Raw genomic sequence first — 23,639 nt, forward strand, 5'->3', positions numbered from 1 at the left:
GCCTCTTCCCTTCCTCTGGGTCTATGACTGGATCTAGGGAAATGACTAGATAAAGGCTCAGCTCCATATGGATTTGCTGGAGCGAGGTTTTTGGAACACTTGAAAGGGATTTCATAATATTGTCTAGAGTCCTTTTGGTACCAAGTGGGGAAAATTAGGAAAGGGAGGGAAAGGAAAGGTGGTGGTGGGGAATTGTAAAACCCAGTAGTTAAAATGTCTAGATCTTTTTAAAAGCTTTCAAAGCTAGGTTGATAATAGTATGGTCCTATGCATCCAGCTTTAGGGAATGTGCTGGTGCCTCCCTGTACTCCAAGATACCAGATGTTAACTTTTGTGTTTCCAATGAAATGCAGTATCTAAGACAGACCTTCTAATATTTTCACAGGGTGACATTTGAAGAGGAAAAATGCAAAGACTGCTGATTTCAGGCTCAGGTTGGACATTTCCAAGCACCTGCACAAAGGCACATCCCAGAGGTCAGAGAACAGACTTTGTGCAGCTGCCTTTGTGCAGTGTAATAAAGCTTGTGGCCAAAAAGGGTCACATCTGGCTTCAACCAGGTGCCAACTTTCGGCATTGTTTTCACATAAGAATCTGTCAGACACCAGCTGCTTGCGTCGGGCAGGAGCTGGAGGATGTCCTGTGTCATTCTGCTGGTGCAGTTGGAGGGACTGCAGCCAAAAAGGAAAAAAAAAAAAAAGGAAGTGTAACACGAAGAACCGAGACTTAAAATGAGCAAGGCTCCAGGTAAGAGCTGCCGTTTGCCCGTTGTTTTGGGGTGACCGGGCTGCAGGATCTGTTCTCCTTGGTGCCTTCAGTTTGCAGCGGGACAGCCTGTGCCTCTGGAAAGCACACGGGGGACACCGACCCTCCGGCCCGGGTGCTCCTCCACGCTTGTTGGAGGTGAGAGGGGTCGGTGGCAGGTGCTCTGTCCAGGCTGCAGAGGCAAGCTGGGCACGGTGGGGTGGGTCAAGCAGTGCCGCCCCACGCTCGGTATGTTGGGGAGCGGTGCCCCACGGCATCGCAAGGGCCAGGCGGGCCGGGCAGCGGGGCCGGGCGCGCCGGCAGGGGCGGGAGGTGCGGTTCAGGGCGGGCACGGCAGGCTCGCCGCCGCTCGCCACGGTCTCAGCTCCCAGAGCAGCGTGGGCCGAGGCCAGGGAGCCGCCGGCCGCGGGAGCGGCACCTCCGGCAGCGGGTGAGTGCGGCGAGAGGGCGGGGGCCAAGCCGGAGGGCGGGCGGCGCGGGAGCGGAGCAGGGCAGCGCTCCGCCGGCCCTTCAGCCCCGGGAGCAGCGGTGCGGGAGCGGAGCAGGGCAGCGCTCCGCCGGCCCTTCAGCCCCGGGAGCAGCGGTGCGGGAGCGGAGCAGGGCAGCGCTCCGCCGGCCCTTCAACCCCAGGAGAGGCGGGGCGGGAGCGGAGCCGGGCAGCCCCAGGAGTGGCGGGGCGGGAGCGGAGCCGGGCAGCATTCCGCCGGCCCTTCAGCCCCAGGAGTGGCGGGGCGGGAGCGGAGCCGGGCAGCGTTCCGCCGGCCCTTCAGCCCCAGGAGCGGCGGGGCGGGAGCGGAGCCGGGCAGCGTTCCGCCGGCCCTTCAGCCCCAGGAAGTGGTCCGGGCTAGCCCCGCCGAAGCGCAGAGTCCAGGTAACGGGTGCGGCACCCCCGGTTCAGAAGCCTCAGAGCCCCCCGCCGCGTTTGCTTCGGCACCGCTTGGAGCGGCTCTCGGGGAGGGGCGGGGGAGAAGTTAGAAGAGAGGACGCTCGGGGAGAGGGGAGGTGAAGGCGCTGTTAAGGGCGCTCCTCGGGAGCCCAGCTGCGGTGTGCGAGCGTGTGCCAGGTGTCCTGTGTGATCGTGGGGAAGTCACTGGTAGTCTGCCCGTGCCTCCCTGCGCTGGGTGCTTCCTTGGGTTTGGACCGGACAGCTTTTGTGTTCGCTGACGTTGGTGGTAACCTTTAGCAAGTCCTCGGGGGGAACTGATCGGAGGTGGCAGAAATTGGCTGCCTCTCATCAGGAAGAGAACTAACGCGACTTGTTCTCCGGCAGAAAAGCAATCACAAGTGCTCCAGGTGCAATTTTTATCGACACATCTTTGTCAAACTATGTTTGTACGGTCAAATTGATCAAGAGAGTGAAAACACCAGCTTTATTTACACGATGCCATTGCTTGGTTTATATTAAAATACATTTCTGGAAATTAACCCTTGTGTGTGAAGGCGATAATTAAAGTTGCCTGCACAAGGTAATGAGCAAGTAACGTGAAGTTTCTTGGTGTTCCTAGAATATGCATCACTGGCAGTGACTGCAAGGAGTATCCTTGGTTTTGATTATTCACAAGGCAGGATTTTTCCTTTCTGATTGCAACAAAATGTTGGCAGTAAGATCGTTTTTTTTTTCTCTAATGCAGTTATGATTGATGTCCTTCTGTGTTTGTTAAAAGCTATTTGTGGACTCTGAAGAGCGAGGGATGAAGTCAAAGGGTATCCAAACTATTCCAGAAGCCATAGATAAAATGATCTCCATCATGCTGTTAGTACAGATACACTCTGCTCAAGGTACACAGTTCTTCAAGATTTGAATTTTGAGCCATTCCAGGAAAATCTTAGATGCTTGTGGGGGCATTGTGGTCAGGAATAATGAATGGAAATATATAGGGCATCATCACTTACCCAGTAATAACTTCATCATCTTTTGTAGCTGGCCAAAAAACAGTTTGCATGAACTATTTGATTAGAATAGAAACCTTGAGAACAGCTGAAGGCAAGTCCATGGCTGTTATCTTTCCTCACTGAAGGAGTCATGGGGGTGAGAAAGGTCTGGTTGGAAGTGGTTTTGTTTCTTTCTTTGTTGGGGGGGTGTGTGTTGTTGTTTTGTGATTTTATTTCTTTAATAATATTCTCTTTGAAGAACAGTTTGGATGAACTCTTTGGTTAGATTCTTAATATTATAAGAATATAAGGAGATATATATATATAAGAATCAAATGCTTTGATTTGATTCTTAATATTCTCTTCAAAGAACAGTTTTGGTGAACTATTTGATTAGAATGTTAATATTATAAATATATATATATATATAAAAGAATCAAATGCTTTGGTTTGATTCTTAATAATATTCTCTTCAAAGAACAGTTTTGGTGAACTATTTGATTAGAATGTTAATATTATAAGAATATATATATATATATAAGAATCAAATGCTTTGGTTTGATTCTTAATAATATTCTCTTCAAAGAATAGTTTGGATGAACTATTTGATTAGAATAGAGACCTTGAGAACAGCTGAAGGCAAGTCCATAACTGTTTATCTTTCCTCACTGAAGAAGTCATGGGGGTGAGAAGGGTCTAGTTGGGATTGGTTTTGCTTTTGGTTTTATTTCTTTGGGGGGGTGTTGTGATTTTATTTCTTTAGTAATATTCTCTTTGAAGTAAAGAACTTGACATCTTGCATAATGATGTTCATGAAGTGTTATACACCGGGTGGATAAAACCTAAGTTAGATGGAAATAAGGTCAATTGAAGCTTCACTAGAAATACCCAAATAACTTCTAAAAGCCATCACTTTGAGTGTTTCGTTCTGTAGATTAGTTGTCAAATACACCCTGTTGGACCAGAGAGCTGTCCACTTTGCCTTAGACTTCTCATGAGAGGAACACATTTCATCCAAACAGCACAGCATACACCAGTGTGTTCTAAAAATGTACATGAGCTTCAAAATCAGGACAACTGTCTAAAAACACTGCTGCAAATCATGAAATGCAGAGAGAGAGAAACTTAGATTGTGTTGTTCGTCCGTCTGGAGGTGCAAAATTGTTCCCTGGTGTCCACTTATTGATCAGTCCTGTTCAAGTAATATTTTCTGTTGCTGTAAGGATGAATGGTTTTAATGAATCATTCCAAAGGTATCTGCTTCCTTTGATTTCTAAAACCAGAGATGAAAATCCGTGAGGAGTAGTATGTGTGGCGTTCTCCATCAGGTAAGATCTCACATTCCTCAGACTCCTGCTGGGCTTTCTGCTGGACTTCATTGATTTCTTTGTCTGATGCAGGTGCTTCAGGACCTTGCTGACTTGACTGGCTGTCGGGGAAAAGTGAGGGAAATTGCTGTGCTCTCTCTCCAAATCTTGATAGCCAAAGAGCCTCCACATCTCTCTAGCCTGCTCCTTGTTCTCTCACAACGGTTTTGCAAGCAGTGACACAATGCAGGGTGTTGGATTGATGACTTGATTTGTTCTGCTCTTTGGTGTCCAGGCTGGCTACTCAGACCCATGGAATTGCCACCAGCACTGAAAGGGGAGAATTACAGAAGTAAATCCTAGCTATCTTGTCTGGTAGGAGTATTTGGACAGTAAAACATCTGTGTTAGAATGGATTAAGACTCTGGCATTTACATTTTTACAAGGGGATCATCCAGATTTTCATTGCAGCTGAAGATGGCTTAGCAGGAGTCCTAGAAAGTCAGGAGTGGTGATCTGTTTGTTAAAAGCTCCCAAATCTGGCTCTCCTCACGTGAAAGAATAGCTTCTCTGCTTGACTTAATAATTCTGGGGTTAGAAGTTTTCCTGTGTGAGATTTCTGTTTGTTATTTCCTCCCTTCTGTTCTGACCATATTCTTTTTAAGATGATTTTCTAAGGAGATGAAGCTGAAATAATAGTCATACTGTCAAACTGATAGCTCCTGCCATTGCCCTGGAGTAGCATTTTACCCATGGGGATCAATTTCTACCAACATAAACAGAAGAATGGAGATTTCAAAGTGATAAAATTCTTACAAACCTCGAGACTGCTGGTGACCAGAGAGATGAGAGACATGAGGCTGATGCCCCCACTGAGGGAAGAGCTGTAGCAAGCAATCAGCTTGTTAGACATCAGAAAATTCATGTGAGTGTGCTCCTTAGGATGCTGAGCTCCATCGCTACAGCTACTCAAAGATTGGCAATTACAACTTTTCAATTTTTCTCCTCCTTGGGAGTGCAGTCTTGGAAGTTTTGATCATGCCTTTTCTCCTCCATAGCCTCCTCAAAATAAGGTCTATTTGTTTGAGTTGTTTCTGGTAATGAGCTACATATAAATGCTGTCGTTTCTCAACTGCATAAACTCACCTCTTGCTTTCCTAGTCCATAATTTAATGCTCTTAGATACTCCTAGTTACCTTGACTTGGTGCAGACAGTTACTGTGGTCACCATAGAACCTACTCTCTCCCACTTTCAGTTTCTTTGAATTGCTGACAGCTTTTTTAATTGGACTTTAATTTGTTGCTTACTGCCACTGCTGTTTCATCTGGTTACGGCCGTGTCCGAATGTCCTCTTCTGCTTTCTCTGCACAGCAGGATGCTGTAGCACTCTCCTGGTGTTGTGATGGGAGAAGGATAATGGAGGAGAAACTCCAAAAGGTACTGTGAGCTTAGCAAGACCTTTATAAATACCTGATGCTTTTGTTGACTTTTATGTGGTGATTATTGTGCTGATTTATTTGTTCTGTGCATAACTAACGGTAAGAGCAATAATTATGGGTAATTGCTCATTTTCTCCTTCCTTCTCTTTCCATCACAATACTGGTCCTCCATCTCTCTTTCATTACCTCCCTTTGGGCTTTCTTTTGTTCTGTTCTGGGGTTTTGTTTGTTTGTGTGTTTTCCAGGAAGCATTAATAATATAGTAAGTTGATCTGCCAGGTTTTTTCCTCTTGTAGAAATCATAATTGGACTTGCATTCTGATCATGAGTGTACCAATAAGTGAAACTAATTTAGTAGAATGCTTAGTGGCTGATCTTGATTCCTTTTAAAATATTTGTCTGCATTCAAGTTGCCCAGCTCTCTCCTTTACATCTTTTAGGAATCATTTGTCTATTATTAAAGCCTGCATTCCTCACTGAAGCAAAGTGCCATGCTTGTATAGTGATTATGTCTTACTTTATTCTCTCAGTTTATTTTAGCAAGGTGAAAACAAGGTGCATAAGGACATCTTTCTCTCTGGGAACAAGCACATATGTGCATGTAGCATCTTGCCCTGCCTCATCTGCTTGCTCTTCAGTGGAGTCAAGCATCCTTCCTTCCTTTCTGCAAGGACATATCCTGTCCTGCAGCCCCACATGACTCTCCCTGAGCTCTGGGGAGTTGCCAGCGGGCACGCCGGGCTAGATGCCTCCCAGCTGGTTTGAGAGGCAACTCCCACAGCAGTTTCTCACACCCCACCCCTCACCAGCAGTTGCTTTGCTCTCAGAAGTGTGGGATGTAGCAGCATGTGTAGGTGCTACCCAGTCTGTTTCAGTTCACATGGATCCAAGGCATCTTAAAACCCTGCCAGCTGAAGTGTTTAACTTGACCCACAGAGTCAGGAGTGGGAGCCTACCACATGGCTTAGCTGCAGCCAAGGCAGTTATCTGACTGCAGCCTAGAAACCGCCAGTGAAGGGAGGTTACAGTTTTCCCAGCTGGTCAGGCTGGCACTGCACATGGCAAGACATTTGCCTTGAGCAGCCTTTGAGTAGAGAGCTGTGTCAGGGGCACCCAGGCTGAGACGTTTGGATGTTCAGCTAGCTTGGCAGAGCACAGGAAGTGCTGAATGGAGATGGCAGAAGCTTGTCTGCGTTGGTGTGCACTCACTTTGGTGCTTAGCACACATCTTTCCTTCCTGACACCAGAGGTGGGGATAGTGCTGCAAGGATGCAACTCTTAATGAAACCCTTTCCATTTTCTCTGGTGTCCTTAGGAAGATTCCAGAGAAGCAATTGCAGATCAGGGAGCACTTCTTGCCTTTTTCTTCTTTAATCCAGATTAAGCAGTATTTGCTGCATGCATAGTGGTAGGAGCCCATTACTTTTCCTCTCTCTTGGCTTTCCCCATCCTGTCTGCATATTCCATCTGGCAGAGGAAGGCTCAGGGTTGATAGTACACAGTACTCCTTGTGTTTGGAGAACTAAACACCTGCTGCTGCAGAACAGGAATAATCTATGCTGCTGCCCAGCCTTCATGGGCAAATGGGCAGCCTTTTATTTTAGCCTTTTCCAGTTATCCTTGACAACAGTCCTGTGGGAAGTGCACCAGTTTGTCCACAGGCTCCTCAGTGCCCTGTGCCTGTGTGCAGTAGTGCGGCTGCAGAGTTGTTGAAATGCCCTTGGAACATATGCTGCATTCAACACCTCTTGAGTAGGTACAGCTTCCTTCTCTGCAATGAAAATCCCTCCTCTGGAGTCAACCTTGGATCAGATCAACATCCTGCAGCACAGTTTGTGTAAAGAGAAGCCACCAGGTCAACAAAAACAAGTATTAAAATGAACATCACTGGAGTACACAAGCTGTTCTCACAAGACAAATCCAAATGCCTTCAGATCTCTGGGTGAGGTCTCTGTGGTTATTATTCCTGGTGGAGCAGGCTGATTTGTTGAAGGGTAATGCAACCAGGATACTCTTCACAGTGGTTTGAGTTAGTTGAGAATACAAAACAGCAGTTGCTGTGTGATAGGCTTCAAAAGAATGGAAACCAAATAAAATGAACATGAGGAGAACCAGGCTGGGGATGTGACAAGGGCCTGGGCTTGCCATTGCCAGGGCACTTGGAGTGACCACAGATATCAAAGGAGCTGAGAGGTGGCTCTGGGGCTCACCCATCCCAGGAACTAGAGGAGGACTCTGCCTCTTCATTGTGCCCTGTGGCATCACCAGAGCAGCACTGTTGTCTGCAGCTGACCACCATGCTGCATCGGGAGAGGCAGCAGAGCAAACAGCCCAAGACAATCCTGTTCCTGCTGCCCACCAGAGACTGGCTTGAGGAGAGGGAGAGGCTGAAGGCAGCTGCTGCTGCCCTCTCATCTCCAACAGAGCTTTTGCCTGCTTTACCCACTGTCCCAGAGGAGCAGGAGCAGATGGGCCAAAAGGGCCAGCCAGCCCTCTAGAAGACCTGACAGAGGACTTTTCTTCCACCTGTGGGGCCAGAAGAAGTCCCAGACAGCAAAAGTAGCTCCTGAAGACACCTGTGGCAGCAATGGTGAAGAGAGACCCCTGGGTGAAGAAGGTGCCTCCAGACAATCTGTTTCAGCTCTTGTGTTTCTAGGTTTTGACTATTGTTAATTTAATCCTTCTTTAAAAACTATGGATAGAAGTGCCTTTTAGTCACTTGTGCTCTGGTGGGCTCTCTCTGACCTGTAGTCCAACTGGGATTTTTAAAGGGGGAAACCAAAATATCTGACATCACAACAAAGTGAGTTCCCTTTATTTGGCTAGCCAGAGATATACAAAGCACAAAGCAGGCATCATACTTTTGTTTGCAGGCTTCCAAGACCATTGGTAGAAAACAACAAAAGAAGCTGGGCAGTCAACCTCTCCTTACAGAATCTTCTAAACTGGCCACTGCTCAGCAAGCATCCCCCCAGCCAGACCCCTTGGCTTGCTCAGTACAGGCACGGGAGGGACAGTGCCCAGCCTGCAGCACACAGGTGTGCGGTGCAGCACCTCCTGAAATACAGCTGGCCCTGGAACAGGGCACACACAGTCTTCTCACCCTGCAAGGTATCTTGGTTTTGTTCAGACAGAAGCAGACACTTTGGTGGCTGTTAGATGTTTCCTACTAGCTAATCACAGACCTTTAATTAAGCTCAATGAGTCCAACCATTAAGCCAACACTGGCAGGTCACCACTAAACCACGTCCTTCAGCACTACATCTCCCTGGCTTTGAAATGTCTCCAAGGATGGAGACTCTACCATTGCCCTGGGCAGCCTCTTCTAGGTCTTAGCAACTTTTCTGGGGAAGAAATTGTTTCTCATGTCTGATCTAACCCTTACCTGGCACCACTTGAGGCCGTTTTCTCTGGTTCTATCACCTCTTCCTTGAGAGAAGTGGCCAACCACCACCTGGCTTTGACCTGCTTTCAGGGTATTGTAGAAAGCCAAAAGGTCTTCCCTCAGCCTCCTTTTCTCCAATGGAAGTACTTTGTGACATGTCACTGTGTGATGCCAAAGAGACTTTCATTGAGGTGAGTCTCTGCTGTCTCTCTGCCTCATCCAAACCAGCTTTAATTCTCAGGCAATACTTGTTATGCTTTGTTCATAAGCAGTTCATACCTACAAAGGTGGATTAAACAGTCCCTAATTAAGAGAGTTTCCATTAAATAGTGTTGAATAGATTTATTCTATTAAGTATTTATATGGAGACCTTGAAACATCTCTTTGTGGATGGAGTTTGGTTAGGCTTAAAGGAAGCAGAAGATAGGAAGATGATGGAATTCTGTCTCTAGGTGGACAATCAGTTCTGAAAAGAGTATTTCCAATGTAGGCAGAATTTCCCTGGTGGTACCAAGCAGAAGTGTGCAGTTTGCCTGATGCCTGGAGCATGCACATTTCCCAGGGCTTAGCCAGCTGTGAATAGCATTGTCAGCTTTGGCAGCCGATTTAACAAAGCGGTAAGCAGCCATGTGGGGCTGCTTCTTAATTTAAATCCAGGGCAGAGTGGGCATGCTGGAGCTTTGATGCTGCTGTATGAATTAAAATTGAGGGGATTGGCTTTATAAACTCTTGTGCAAAAAAAAACAAAAAGGGAAGTCACCTTGGAACTGAGGAGCAGAGCAGAAGCCTGCCTTTCAGTTGCTGCTACTTCCAGAGCGTGGATGGGATGGTCTCACAGAGCCAGCTTGTAACTGGGAGATGAGACACCAGTTTAGCTGTAGTCCTGCCCATAGAAGAGCCAGGCCTGGACACAAGAAAGTGGCTGGTGCCATCCTTGCTGCAAGGAGCTGGATGATGCTGTGAACATTGTCTACCTGGACTTTAGTAAAGTCTTTGATACTGAGCTGAATAAAATCAGTTCTCAGCTGGTTACTAATGGAAGCATCCTGTTGGTGTGGGTGGAAGCACTCCAGTTAAACATGGAAGGCACATAGCAAAGAGCTAGTACACGATGCCTTTAGGAGGACTTAGAATCATAGAATGGTTTAGGTTGGAAGGGACCTCAAGGATCATCCAGCTCCAACCCTGCACTGTAGGCAGGGACACCTCCTACTAGAGCAGGTTGCTCAAGGCCTCGTCCAACCTGGCCTTGAACACCTCCAGGGAGGGAGCAGCCACAACCTCCCTGGGCAACCTGTGCCAGTGTCTCACCACCCTCACTGTAAAGAAGTTCCTCCTAACATCTAGTCTGAATCTTTCCTCTTCCAGTTTAAACTCATTACCCCTCATCCTGTCATTACAAGACCTTGTAAATAGTTCCTCCCTAGAGGGACTTGGGGGTGCTGGTGGACAAGAAGCTCAACAGGAGCCACCAGTGTGCACTTGCAGCCCAGAGAGCCAACTGTATCCTGGGCTGCATCAATAGAAGTGTGGCCAGCAGGTGGAGGGAGGTGATTCTCCCTCTGCTCCACTCTGGTGATACCCCACCTGGAGTACTGCATCCAGTTGTGGAGCCACTATTAGAAGAAGGATATGGACATGCTAGAGTGTGTTCAGAGATGGGCCACGAGGATGATCAGAGGGCTGGAGCTCCACTGTTACGGATACAGGTTGAGAGAGTTGGGGCTCTTCAGTCTGGAGAAGAGAATGCTCCAAAGTGACCTCATTGTGGCCTTTCAGTATCTGAAGGGGGCCTACAAGAAAGCTGGGGAGGGACTTTTTAGGCTGTCAGGTAGTGATAGGACTGAGGGGAATGGAGCAAAACTAGAAGTGGGTAGATTCAGATTGGGTGTTAGGATGAAGTTCTTCACCATGGGGTGTGGTGAGACACTGGAACAGGTTGCCCAGGGAGGTGGTGGAAGCCTCATCCCTGGATGTTTTTAAGGCCAGGCTGGATGTGGCTCTGAACAATCTGATCTAGTGTGAGGTGTCCCTGCCCATGGCAGGGGAGTTTGAGCTAGATGATCCTCGTGGTCCCTTGCAGCCCTGACAATTCTATAATTCCATGATTCTATACAGGGATGAGGTACTAAGGAACATGGTAGTTAGATACTGGTTGGACTCAAGAATTTTACAGATCATTCCCAACCAAAGCACTTCTGTGATTCTATGATTCTCTCCTTACAGATTCTCATTACAGGTAGCTGGAAGTAGCATTTTGGGGTAAAACAGAATAAATGGGATGATGAGTTTCTCAAACAGATTTCCTAACAGAGTCTGCTCCAGCAAGTTTTGGAAGTAAAAGAAATACATATTAACTTGTGATATTTATTTATTTACCTTCACAGATTATTAATTCCAGTTAGGAACCTACTTCTTAGAAGCACATTGAAGTAGAGACAATTTCTTGGTTTGAGTACTATGAGGGAGGTGAGACACTGGAATGAGTTGCCCAGAGAAGTTGTGGACACCTCATCCCTGTAAGACCAAGCTGGATAAGGCTTTAAGCAACGTGGTGTAGTGGGAATTGTCATTGCCCATGGCAGGGAAATTGGAGCTAGATGATCTTGAAGGTTCCATTCAATTCAAGCCATTCTATGAACAATCTTGCCATGGAAACTGAATGTTGTTACAGAAACTTAGCTATCCTGAACGAGTATAATCAGACATTCAGTTGTCTATCCTCTGTGTTAATTAAGTGACTGGCTAACAAGCTGTCCTTTGTGGAAAGATAAACTATGTCACGTAGAGAGAGAACAAACACATTTGGATGCCACTTTAGGAAGGAATCACAATTGATGAGGTGTCTAAAAAGCATAGAAGAAAGCTTAGCTAATTTACCCAGCTGACCTATTTTGCAAGTCCACGTGGAGGGATATCTGCCCCTTGATTTTGACTACTACCAAAACAAGCAAAAAAGCCAATTAAAACTTCACAGCCCAATGAAATTCAAAGTTGATTGTTTCTTTAGCTTTCTGGAAAACCTAGAACCAGAAATTCTATGACTTCAAATTAAGTAAAGATTTATATTCTGGAAGAACTAAAAGGTGAGATTCACAGATGTGCTTTTTAAAAACAAGAACTTTTTTTAGAGCATATTAACTGGCTTGATCAGCTCTTACCTGAAGTGTTTTACCTTAAGCCTACATTTTGATAGGGTAATAATAATTTCTTTAAGTCTCTATCTTGGCCTCTTTTATCTTTTCAGAACTTAGAAGTGTGTAAGACTGGAAGCAAATCAAAGCAGGTCACAAAGAGATCAGTTCCAATCTTGGATGGCACAGAGCTTCCCCACCACCATGCCCCCCATCTTGATGCTATTCCTTGATTCCATTTGCTTAAAGCTACCAAACAAGCTAGGATTTCCAGATTTCCAATCCATGCCTTTCTGTAATTCAGGGTGGGAATGAATGCCTGTGTTGCTGCACTGTTCCTGATCGAGAGCTGGTGAGCAGAGATAACAGCCAGCACTGCTGTCTCTGGAGCAAAGGACATTTCCCTTCATCTCAGTTTCCCAGTTAAGACTTTCCAATGTCAGTATTTCAGAGAGAAAGAAAAGTGGGGCTGATAGCCCAAGCTGCCATCTGATGAGAGCCACATTGGGTCTATCAATGCCAGGGGGTTGGGTAGTTGTGTCTGTGACAAGGGAGCCAGTCCAGCGCTTTTAGACTTAGAAAAGCAGGAGCCCATCAAAGGGGGAGCATAATTACTATATGAAATTAAGTTTCTCCCAAAATGGGGATATCCATTACCAGGAGCTGGCAGGAGGATCTGGCTTCCCTCCTCTTGTGCCAATCTGAACTGTTCTGTCAGGCAACTGGCCAGTCTAGGCAGCTGAATAAAATAGATGCAGGATAAAACCTAGCTCTGATTTTCTCCTGTTCATGTCGACCTCCCATATGGTTTGGGATAAAGGCTTTGATTGGATCATACAGAGATGTGGTGTTTTGATGGAGGCATTTTTAAGGCTTGATCTCCTAAGAGAGAATAGAGGCATCAAAAGCATGAAGGATAGATGGCTCATCACTAAATGGGATGTGGTGAGGGGGAAGATGCTCAGCCTCAGGCAGCATGGGAGCTAAAAACAGCTTGGTGGTGGTGGAGCTGTGCCTGCACAGTGCCAGCACAGCCAGTGCCTAACTTGGGAGCGGCTGGAGCTGTTCTGGGTTTGTTCAGAGGAGTGCATCCTCCGGTAGGGGGTGAAACCTGAAGCCGAGAAGGGAGTATGATGACATGCTCTCGTCTGGCATCAGTATGGGAGTTTGAAAAGATTGTTAAGCAAATAAGCATATGGCCAGTTTGAAAGGCACATGGGCTTGTTTTGAGTGAGGAGCAGAGCAGAGACTCTCTTCTCCATGCTGCATCTCTTCAGAAGGCATCTTCACACCTTTTCCTGTAGACTTGTGTGAGTGAATTTAGGGAGGGAGGGTAAGGAGAAAGGGAAGCTGAGGAGAGAGGAGTGCTGGGATCTTACAGAGAGAGGAGCAGCAACTTGTTTGCCAGTGGAAGCTGCAGAGGAGCTGCAGTTCTGTATTGCATTGTTAATTATGTTTCAATGGAAAAGCTGCCAGTGGGGAGAGAAAGACCTTCCCAGTAAGAGCTCTGGAGTTGTAGATCCTAGGAGGGATGCTACCCTGCACGAACACAGTGCTCCTAATTCACTGGTGAGCTGTAACATCTGAAATGATGCTTCTCTCCATGAAAATAGAGCTTAGCTGTGCTGAGCATTCAACAAACACTCACTGAAACTCCAACTTGAATGTTTAAACTGTGAACAAAATGCCAGGAGAACTCCACCACTGATTCTGTGGCATCTGCGTTCTGCATCCTCATTTTCTAAATTAGAGTTGGGGAGGGAAGTAATTATTTTATTTTTCCCCTTGGACCATGCTGCATTTGGTAGCAAAATGCTGGAAAATAGCTCCTGAACTGCCTCTGCTTGCCTCTGGATGCTCTGTTTGTGGAATGCTCACTTGACCACCTTGGGGAAGGAAGGCAGACACCTGTGAGAGGGAGCAGAGCTGGGGTGGGTGCCTCAGAACCAAGGTCTGTGGTGTGTGGGAAGGGCTTGAGGACTCCTTGCTGTGCTATCTGACCTCGGGGCTGTGCACCTTGCCTTTGACAATGAGTGTCAATGATACTGGGCAGAGGAGTGAGATAAAAGGCTGGCGTGGTTTGGGTTTATAACCACAGCAGGCAGGACTGATCTAATGAGACCTTGTGAGTACTCTCCTAGTCTCTTGAGGAGAGCAGTGGCTGAATGAATGTATCTAGGAGACAGCAGTGGTACTCATTTACCATCCTATGTTTCAGGAGCTGTGGCAGATACCCCACTGCAGGCTGCTTCCCTTCTTCAAGGTGGAGGACACTGAGCCTTTGAAATCTTGAATTTCCCTCTCCTTCATTAAGAACTGAATGGATACTGTAAATATACCAAAGCTAGAACATGTTCTTTGTTCATAGATTGCCCACAAAAAGACTGCTTCTTATGCAACAGTTTAATGCTGGGACTGGTCTTGATGCTTGGGTTTAACAGAGTTTATTAAGGGATCTTAGGGGACTGGGGGGCATGTCTTATGAGGAGAGGCTGAGAGACTTGGGACTTTTTAGTCTGGAAAAGAGATGACTTAGAGGGGATTTGACAAGTGTTTATCGATATCTGAGGGCTGCCAGGAGTGGGAGGACAGGCTCTGCTCACTGCTCCCTGGGATAGGACAAGGAGCAATGGGTGTAAGTTGCAGCAAAAGAGGTTCTGCCTCAACACAAGGGGGAATTTCTTTACTGTAAGGGTCCCAGAACACTGGCACAGGCTGCTCAGAGAGGCTGTGGAGTCTCCTTCTCTGGAGACTTTCAAGGCCTGTCTGGATGTGTTCCTCTGTGATCTGTGTTAGATAGGATTGTCCTGCAGGGTTGGATTCGATGATCATCATGGGTCCCTTCCAACCCCTGACATCCTGGGATCCTGGGATCCTGAGATCTTCACTGTTCAGAAGGAGAAAATATTATTGGTGGGTTTGCACTGTGTATGCAGCACTCAATTGCACTGTATGAGGCTTCTCCTGTGTTGGTGACAAGGATCATTTTATTCCTGTCTCCACAGCTCAGGAAGAGCTCTGATGTTACAGTGTGCCAGTGGATCTGAGTAACTGGAAAAGTACTGGTAATCAAACATGGAAATCTGTAGGAAAGGTCAATTTACTTATCAAATGAACTGCCCTTTTCCCATCTACTGACTTGCAGTTTAATGGTTGTGGTGTAGCACAGATTTGTTACTAATCCTTGCCTTCAATCACCAATGCCTGTTCAGATAATGTAGGAATTGCAGAGAGCTTTAGATGGTTCAGATTAAAAAGAAACCACAACCAAATGAAAAACAAACCAAAACAAAACACCAAACAGAACAAAAGAGTATTTCTATTACACCTCCAGATTGATAATTTCTAATTCAGAAATTCATTTAAACCTATCTTTATATCTCTTACAACTCAATTGTGGAAAAGCATTTTTTTCCATGCAACCCTCATTTTTTTCCTTTGTCTTTGTTTCTCTGGGACTGAGTAGTGAGAGCAGCTCTCCAGTTAATCCAGATGAGCCTCAGTAAAGCCCAGATGTTGATGTGTGACATAGTAGTACCTCTTAGGAGTGTAGCAAGTACCTCCTCCACATCCAAGATTATGGCACATGCAACTATTTGTCTTCTCCTTGTCATGTTGCATCTGTTGAGCATTCACACTTCAGGCTTCAGCCTTATGCCTCCACCTCAGCTTAGTGGTATCCTGGCCATTTGTGGCACAGGTCTTCCTCCAGCACCATTCTTTGGCATTTTCTCCAGCCACATCTGGCTGCTGTAGCAGATCCATGCCAGGGTTTAGGCTGTGATACCCCACAGATCTCCTTAATATCTTTATTTATGTGGTTGGTCTCTTCTCCCAGGCATCCAGTGACAGAACAAGAGGATGCAGTCTCAAACTGCACCAGGGCAGGTTTAGGCTGGATGTTAGGAAGAAGTTCTTCATAGAAAGAGTGATTGGCATTGGAATGGGCTGTCCAGGGAAGTGGTGGAATCACCATCCCTGGAGGTGTTTAAAAGGAGGCTGGATGAGGCACTTAGTGCCATGGTTTAGTTAACTAGAAGGTTTAGGTGATAGACTGGACTCAGTGATCTCAGATTCCAACCTGTGATTCTGTGATCCCTTTGTGCTGTGGTTTGGTGATGAGGCTTCCACCAGTTGGTTATGGGGCATTCCCTTGTGGCTGGGGCCAGTGAAGCAGGAGTGGGTTTTCTCATGAATCTCTCTTATCTGGAGATCTGCACTGCAGCTTGAAGTCAGACAGGAGCTTAAGCTGAGAAGAACAAAAGCTGATCCAGGCTGGCTCACAGGTATATGCCATACCATAAAAATCACACTTATTATAAAGTGGGAAGTTTGCCAAGGACAGAGGTTTATCAGGGGTCTTCTGGCTCTTGAGAGTTTTCATCTCTGGAGGCTCTCACCATTCTGCTCCTGAGAGCTGCTTTCCCACTCAGTGTGACTGCTGTACGCTTGCTGGGCTGAGTATAATTTTGCATACTTTATGTTGCCACTGTTGATGTTAGCTTTGCTGCTTCATTAAATCTCTTCATTAAGCTATTAATCTCAACTCAGGGGTCTCCTCTTCTGTATGAGGGTGGTAAGACCCTGGAACAGGCTGCACAGGGAGGTTATGGATGCTTCATTCCTGAGGATGTTTAAGGCCAGGTTGGATGAGGCCCTGAGCAGCCAAGCCTAGTTGAGAGATGCCCCTGCCCATGGCAGGGAGGTTGGAGTAGGGGATCTGTAGCTTGGGGGCTGTTCAGTCTGGAGAAGATGAGACTCCCAGGTGACCTTCTTGTGGCCTTCCAGTATCTGAAGGGAGCCTACAAAAAAGCTGGGGAGGGACTTTTTAGGCTCTCAGGGAGTGACAGGACTGGGGAGAATGGAGCAAAGCTGCAGGTGGGGAGATTCAGGCTGGAGGTGAGGAGGAAGTTGTTGAGCATGAGAGTGGTGAGAGGCTGGAAAGGGTTGCCCAGGGAGGTGGTTGAGGCCCCATGCCTTGTGGTGTTTAAGGCCAGGCTGGATGAGGCTGTGACCAGCCTGCTCTAGAGTAGGGTGTCCCTGGGCATGGCAGGGGGGTTGGAACTGGCTGATCCTTGTGGTCCCTTCCAACCCTGACTGATTCTATGATTCTGTGATACATAAGGTTCCTTCCAAGCTAAGCCACTGTATGATTCTCTCCTATTCCCAGTCCCCCTTCTTTTCTGGGGAGGGGTCACTGGGTGATAGAACAACCCCTACAGTTTAACCACAAATATGGGCTAAATGTAGACTCACATTCACCTGTTTGACTTAAACTACTTTTATCCTCCCCCTTCCCTTTCTTTTTTGATGCTGGAGGGGAGCACAGAGCCCAGGAGTACTGGTTTGAGGCTCAAGAAGGAGCACTGGCAGCATTCACAATGTCTGTAGAGCATGGTTGTGCTCACAAGAGATGTTGGCTTGTCCTCTAATCCGTGACACCTCCAACAATAAAATGAGGTTTGAGGAGAAGCCTGCAAGATGCAGAACAGGCAACTGTGTCACCAGGGAAGTGCCTGGAAAGACCCAGGAGTGTATGCTCTTCTAGTAATGCAAACAAATGATACACTCTGGGTTAAGTTGGGCCAAGTGGTTGATAATGGAAATTAATTGCCTGTGAAAGAGTTTATGATGCCAGAAACACTTCCTGGCATGTAAAACCTGCTGCACAACGCAAATGTTCTGCTACTGCACCAACTGGCCAATGTTGTTTCACTCAATTTATTTTTCTCTACAGCCACTGAAATTGTCCAGCTCTGCTGAACTATTTCAGGTCACTTCATAAGCAACCTGAAAAAAAAAAAAAAAAACACTCTACTTAATCCAGCTTTCCTGGATGTGTATGTTCAGCATATTTTCTTGCTGCATGAAATCTTAGGAAGGGTATTGGAGTATCCTGACTTTGGCTTTTGTAGTCGTGTACAGTTTCAAAGGAAATTTCAACTTGCAGTTGGTGAAGGACTTGCTGTGACCTTTGAGCTCCTTCTCCTTTCAGTAAGTAGTTTGCTATCAGGTCATTTTTTTGTACCCAGTATCCATTTTTCAGCCTCAAATTCTGTAGCTGAAAGACCAAAATGGTTGGACAGTAGTTTGTTTGTAGATGTTCCTCCCTTTTTCTTCATCCAGATGTAATTTTCAGGTACATGTTTGACAGTTGCCAGGCATGTTGGAATGCACATCGCTTTCAGAATCAAAGATAAGCTCATGAAATTCAGTGAGCAGGAATCATAGAATGGGTTAGGTTGGAAGGGACCTCAGAGATCATCCAGTTCCACCCCCCTGCCATAGGCAGGACACCTCCTGCTAGAACAGGTCGATCAAGGCCTCTTCCAACCTGGCCTTGAACACCTCCAGGGAGGTTGTGGAGCACAGAAGCACAGAATGTGATCAAAGATCACATTCTGTGCTTCTGTGCTCCACAACCTCCCTGGGCAACCTGTGCCAGTGTCTCACCACCCTTACTGTAAAGAACCCTTTCCTAACATCCAGTTTGAATCTCCCCTCTGCCAATTTAAACCCATTACCCCTTGTCATGTCATTACAAGACCTTATCAACAGTCCCTCCCCAGACTTCCTGTAGCACCCTTCAGATACTGGAAGGTCACTATAAGGTCTCCTCAAAGCCTTCTCCAGGCTGCAGTGCCTCAACTCTCTCAGCCTGTCCTCATAGCAGAGCTGCTGCAGCACTCTCAGCGTCTTCGTGGCCTCCTCTGGACTGGCTCCAACACTTCCATGTCCTTCTTGTGTTGGAGCCTCCAGAACTGCACACAGTCTGAGGTCTGAGGAAAGCAGAGCCAAGGGGCAGAATCCCCTCCCTTGCCCTGCTGCCCACACTGCTCTTGCTGCAGCCCAGCACAGGGTTGCTGTCTGGGCTGCACTCACACTGCAGGCTCCTGTTGAGCTTTTCATCACCCCACACCCTCAGGGCCTGTTCCTCAGGGCTGGTCGCAGCCATTCCCCACCCAGCCTGGAGTTGTGATTGGGATTGTGCTGACCCAGGTGCAGGACCTTACACTTGGCCTTGTTGAATTTCATGAGGCTGGCCTGAGCCCACCTCTCCAGCCTGTCCAGATCCCTCTGGATGGCATCCTCTGCTTTCTAGCAAGCTGACTGTGCCACACAGCTTGATGTCATCTGCAGACTTGCTGAGAAGGCAGGAAGACTGAGAGCACACAATAGGACTGGCTGACCAACATACCTTAAGAAGAATGCATGGTAGGAAGAGTCTCACCAATTCGTGGCAGGGTAGGCTTTTTGCTTTGAACAGAGCTGAGACTACTTGCACACTTGCTGTCTCCCCTCCTTTGTGCTGCCCTGAAGATTCTCTGGAGAAGCGAAAAATTACTAAGGACAAATAGTGAGAGGAAACTCAAGAGTGTTGTAGGAGAGATTTGCTGTAGAGCCTGGACACCCTTTGGTGGGGAGGGACATGTTTGAATTGCTGTGAGAGTATTTTTGATGTTGAGTAAAACCCTGGAAGGAGTTTGGCTGAATGCATGAAATGTTGGTGCCTATCCCATGTGTCTCTTCATTTCTGTGAGGTGTACCCTAGCCTGTTTCCACTGGGGTTTGATGTATTTCTTTGGATGCAGTGTATCTTTAGAAGAACTCTGCAGCAGCTCTTTTAATACCAGCTTCCTCCCTCAGGAGGTGCTTTGAGGCAGCTTAGTCTTGCAGCTCATCAAAGCCAAAGGAATGGACCACCCAGGACATGAATGGCAGAGTCTTGTAGTGATGCTTTTCTGCCTTGTTGAGCCTGAGGGTGAATCTGGCTTCTTATACAGTTCAGAATCTCTGGTCTAGATTGTGCCTGGCTACATCAGCCTCTCAGCTGGATCTCTGCAGCCCAGTGGCATGCTGGCTCTGCTTTTTCTTTGGTGATGTCCTCCATACCAAGGGCAACTAAAAAATCTGCTCCTTGCTGTAAAGCTGTGTGGCTGATTGATGTGTGGCCTGAACATACCCTTGTGGAGAGCACTGACGTGAGCTGTGGCCAGAATAAGCCAGTGCATTTGTCCTTTTCCTTAGTGTGGCTAAAGGGAATATTTAATTCCTGGAATGAAAGGAGCATAACTGAGAGAGAGATGGACCAGGAATAATGCCTGGTGAATTAACATCAGAATTGCATTCGCTTGTGGGCAGCTAAAAGCTGTATAAGTAGTCCCCCATAATTTCGGTGGTATACAGAGCAGAGAGAAGAGCAGGAACACCACCAGATTGCCTGAGGTTTGGTTTCACAGCACACTCAGTCTGGAGGTGCCCTTTAGTTGCTATCAATGTGATGTCCTTGGATACACAGCGTGCCAAGGCTTCCATCCTTCGTTTCATTTCAGGTCTGATCTCAGAGGAACCAGGTGTGGAATCACCTGTGGGCAGTCACAGCCTGCTAGCTTTAAAGAACATCCTATGAGCCTAGGAAGTATTAGCAAATGTGAGTGTAGAGCCTGCATGACACAGACCCTTGTGCATTCAGCTTTTGTTTGGGGTGGGGGGAGGGAGGAGAAGATGCAATAATAACGTGACATGAAATCGAGGAGGAGGAAAGAAGTGGTGGATTCAGCAGAGTCTGGACACAGGGCAGTAGTTTTCAAACACTCTTGCTTCTCGTCAGGCACATTACACTTCTGCCACTGAGATCAGTTGTTGTTTGTGCTTGACTACGTGCAAATACAAATACTGTGTTTTTATAATGTGTAAAACTGCATTCCCCTACTGATAGCACCAAGGAGTTTTGCAGGGAGGACTGCAAAGCACCTGTAGCAATCCTGTTTGATGGGCAAAGCTATAAGGAGTATGCAGAGGTTAGGGTTGAGGTTCAGTGATTCCTGCTTTCCCTCTCCTGCTGCTTGCAGAGATGCTGTTGCTCAAGGGAGAGCTAAGAGGTACAGTCCTAAACCTTCAGAGAACTCCTTGGGCTGAATAGTGCAAGAGCAAAGACTGAAGAAAACCTTTTCCCCACTTTGCTTTTCCTGTCCACACCTTTAGGTATCAGATATAATCTATTGCCTGGGACTGTCTTGCCCTCAGCTCCGGAAGCCATTCAGCCTTTGGCAGGCCTGCAGATTGCTTCAGCTGAACATCAACAAGAGGATGATTAGGGGACTGGAGGGGATGGCTTATGAGGAGAGGCTGAGAGACTTGGGGCTTTTTAGTCTGGAAAAGAGATGACTTAGAGGGGATTTGACAAATGTTCATCAATATCTGAGGGCTGGGGGTCAGGAGTGGGGGACAGGTTCTGCTCACTGCTCCCTGGGATAGGACAAGGAGCAATGGGTGTAAGTTGCAGCAAAAGAGGTTCTGCCTCAACACAATGGGGAACTTCTTTGCTGTAAGGGTCCCAGAGCACTGGCACAGGCTGCCCAGAGAGGCTGTGGAGTCTCCTTCTCTGGAGGCTTTCAAGGCCTGTCTGGATGTGTTCCTCTGTGATCTGTGTTAGAGAGTGTTGTTCTCCTCTGGCAGGGGGATTGTGCTCAATGATCTCCTTGTGCCCTTTCCAACCCCTGGCATCCTGTGATCCTGTGAAGAGGCCACAAGCAGCAGCTAGGGTGTGCCTGGTTTTCTGTCACTCTTTTCTTTCTAATCACGAGTTTTAAAGAGGGATTTAGTTTTGAAACTGCTGATTTCAGCTCTCACATCTATGCTGATGCCTTTATTTGCAGGAGATACAGCACATAAATTGTCATCATCTGACTGCCCAAGGTCAGGCATGTCGTGGTAGACAAGAGAGCATTTGGGGTATTTGACTTTTAAATTTCCTCTTCATCACCTTGCTTTCGAAAGCACTGCTTCAGGGACTGATTTCTCCTCTTGCTGCCCTTTCAGAAGGACACCCTGCAGCACTTCAGGGCTGCCTCTTTAGCCACCAGTGGAGAGTTGCTGGTCTTCAGGGATGGTCAGTGTGGAAAAAGCTGTGTGTTCATCTTGCTCTGTGAAACTTCCCATTTAACTGTTCAAGCAGAGTTCCAGACAAGCGGAGGGGTCACAGAGAATCAATAAGAAGACAAAATTGATAACTTTATGTTCTTTTCTGATTGAGCTTTTTCAATCTTTTGAGTGCTTTTTCATTGTCTAATGCTTCTTTGAAATCAAAAGCCTAAACTGAATGAAGAGTTAACAGCATCCTTTCCTATTTTCATCAAAAGGCTGTAATGCCTTATTAGCCCAAAATACTCTTGTAATTTTCCACTCTCAGATTCTGCTTTCTACATCTCCAAAATCAGCAGGCACATTTGACTTCTCTGTGCCATAGGAGAGGCTGGTCCTTCCCTTCTACAGGGGAGTGCTGTGGAGCTAATTGGACATGGTCTCACACATCAGCTTCTGGAGGAGTGGGATGGAAATCAACACTGCACATTTTTTTTTTCCATGATCTTCTCTTCATTAGAAATTTGATGTCCTGCTTTGCCACAGCATCAGGCAGAAAATGCTGGACTAAAAACCTCAGTGTGTTGTGCTTTTCCCCTGCTTTGGTGTCCATCAAGGAATGAGTTTGCTTAAATCAGTGTTGCCTAAATGACTTAGGCTGTTCTGTGGTGTGGAAGAGGAGGGAAGCTTTCCATTCACTTTGAAGTGCTGTAATGGGGATTTCACTTGTAGGGGAGCATTCTTACTTTTCTGTTTTCCTCCAGAGCATGAGAACAGTTGAACAGATTCAGATAAAAAAGCTGTCTAGTGCGTGTAGTGTGTAGTGTCTTGCTGCTGAGAGAAGTCAAAACTAAGGACACGTGAAAGTACATGCCTCTGTAAGACTTGGTGTTTCTTTGGTGCACTGCATGTAGTTTTGGTCCCAGTTATAGGAAAAACAGATGAGGACAGGCTGCAAAGTGTTCAGAGAAGGGCTGACAGAATGCTCAGAGGACTGGAGGAGTCCACATAAAGGCAGGCTGAGAGAACTGGGTTTGTTCAGCCTTAGGGGAGACCTTATCACCATGCACCAGTGTACAAAGGGTGGCTACCAAGAGGATGGAGCCTCTCTTCTTACAAGGAGTCCCACAGAAATGATGAGGGGTGATGGGGACAAGTTACTGCTGGGGTGATTCTCACTGAAGAAAATGTTTCACTGTGAGAACAGTTAGACACTGGGATCATCTTCCAAGGGAAGCAGTGGATTCCCCTACATTGGACAGTTTTAAGGCTCAGCTTGAGAGGCCGCTGGGCCAGCTCATTTCAGCTAGACAGTTACCTAGAAAGGTTGGACCAGATGATCTCTGAGGTCCCTTCCAACCTAGCACACTGTGATTCTGTGATTCTGTATGTTCTCCATGTGTCCAGTGCTCATGAGTAACTTCAGACAAATGCAGTATCTTTGTGGTTTGTAGCTGTTGATAGATTCTGCTTTCTTAATTTCTTTTAAGTCACAGAATCACAAAACTTTAGAGGTTGGAAGGGATCTCCAGAGATCATTGAGTCCAACCCCCCTGCCAAGGCAGGATGACCCAAGGTAGTTCACACAGGAATGCATCCAGATGGGTTTTGAAAGTCTGCAGACTCTGGGCAGCCTGTTGCAGTGCTCTGTCACCCTCACTATAAAGAAGTTTCTCCTGATGTTCATAGAATCATAGAATCAACCAGGTTGGAAGAGATCTCCAAGATCATCCAGTCCAACCTAGCACCCAGCCCTAGCCAAACAACTGGACTATGGTACTAAGTGCCTCAGCCAGGCTTTGCTTGAATACCTCCAGGGACAGCAACTCCACCACCTCCCTGGGCAGCCCATTCCAATGCCAATCACTCTCT

General features: G+C 46.8%; 1 protein-coding gene across 6 annotated transcripts in view; it reads left to right on the plus strand.

The window, feature by feature from the left end:
• Positions 1–652: 652 nt before the first annotated feature.
• Positions 653–23,639, plus strand: part of PKIB (cAMP-dependent protein kinase inhibitor beta) — a 59,647-nt gene continuing 36,660 nt past the window's right edge. Inside the window, exon 1 of one of the 6 annotated variants that reach the window (XM_064170264.1) lies at positions 653–747. The gene's annotated coding sequence lies outside the window, so the exon portion shown is untranslated. Of the gene's footprint in view, positions 748–816; positions 904–1,054; positions 1,196–1,488; positions 1,637–5,316; positions 5,383–23,639 lie in introns of those variants that run through there. The other 5 variants (XM_064170266.1, XM_064170267.1, XM_064170262.1 and 2 more) reach the window with 5 other exon arrangements.

Source organism: Pogoniulus pusillus, chromosome 33 (assembly GCF_015220805.1).
Source record: "Pogoniulus pusillus isolate bPogPus1 chromosome 33, bPogPus1.pri, whole genome shotgun sequence".
NCBI classification, from domain to species: domain Eukaryota; kingdom Metazoa; phylum Chordata; class Aves; order Piciformes; family Lybiidae; genus Pogoniulus; species Pogoniulus pusillus.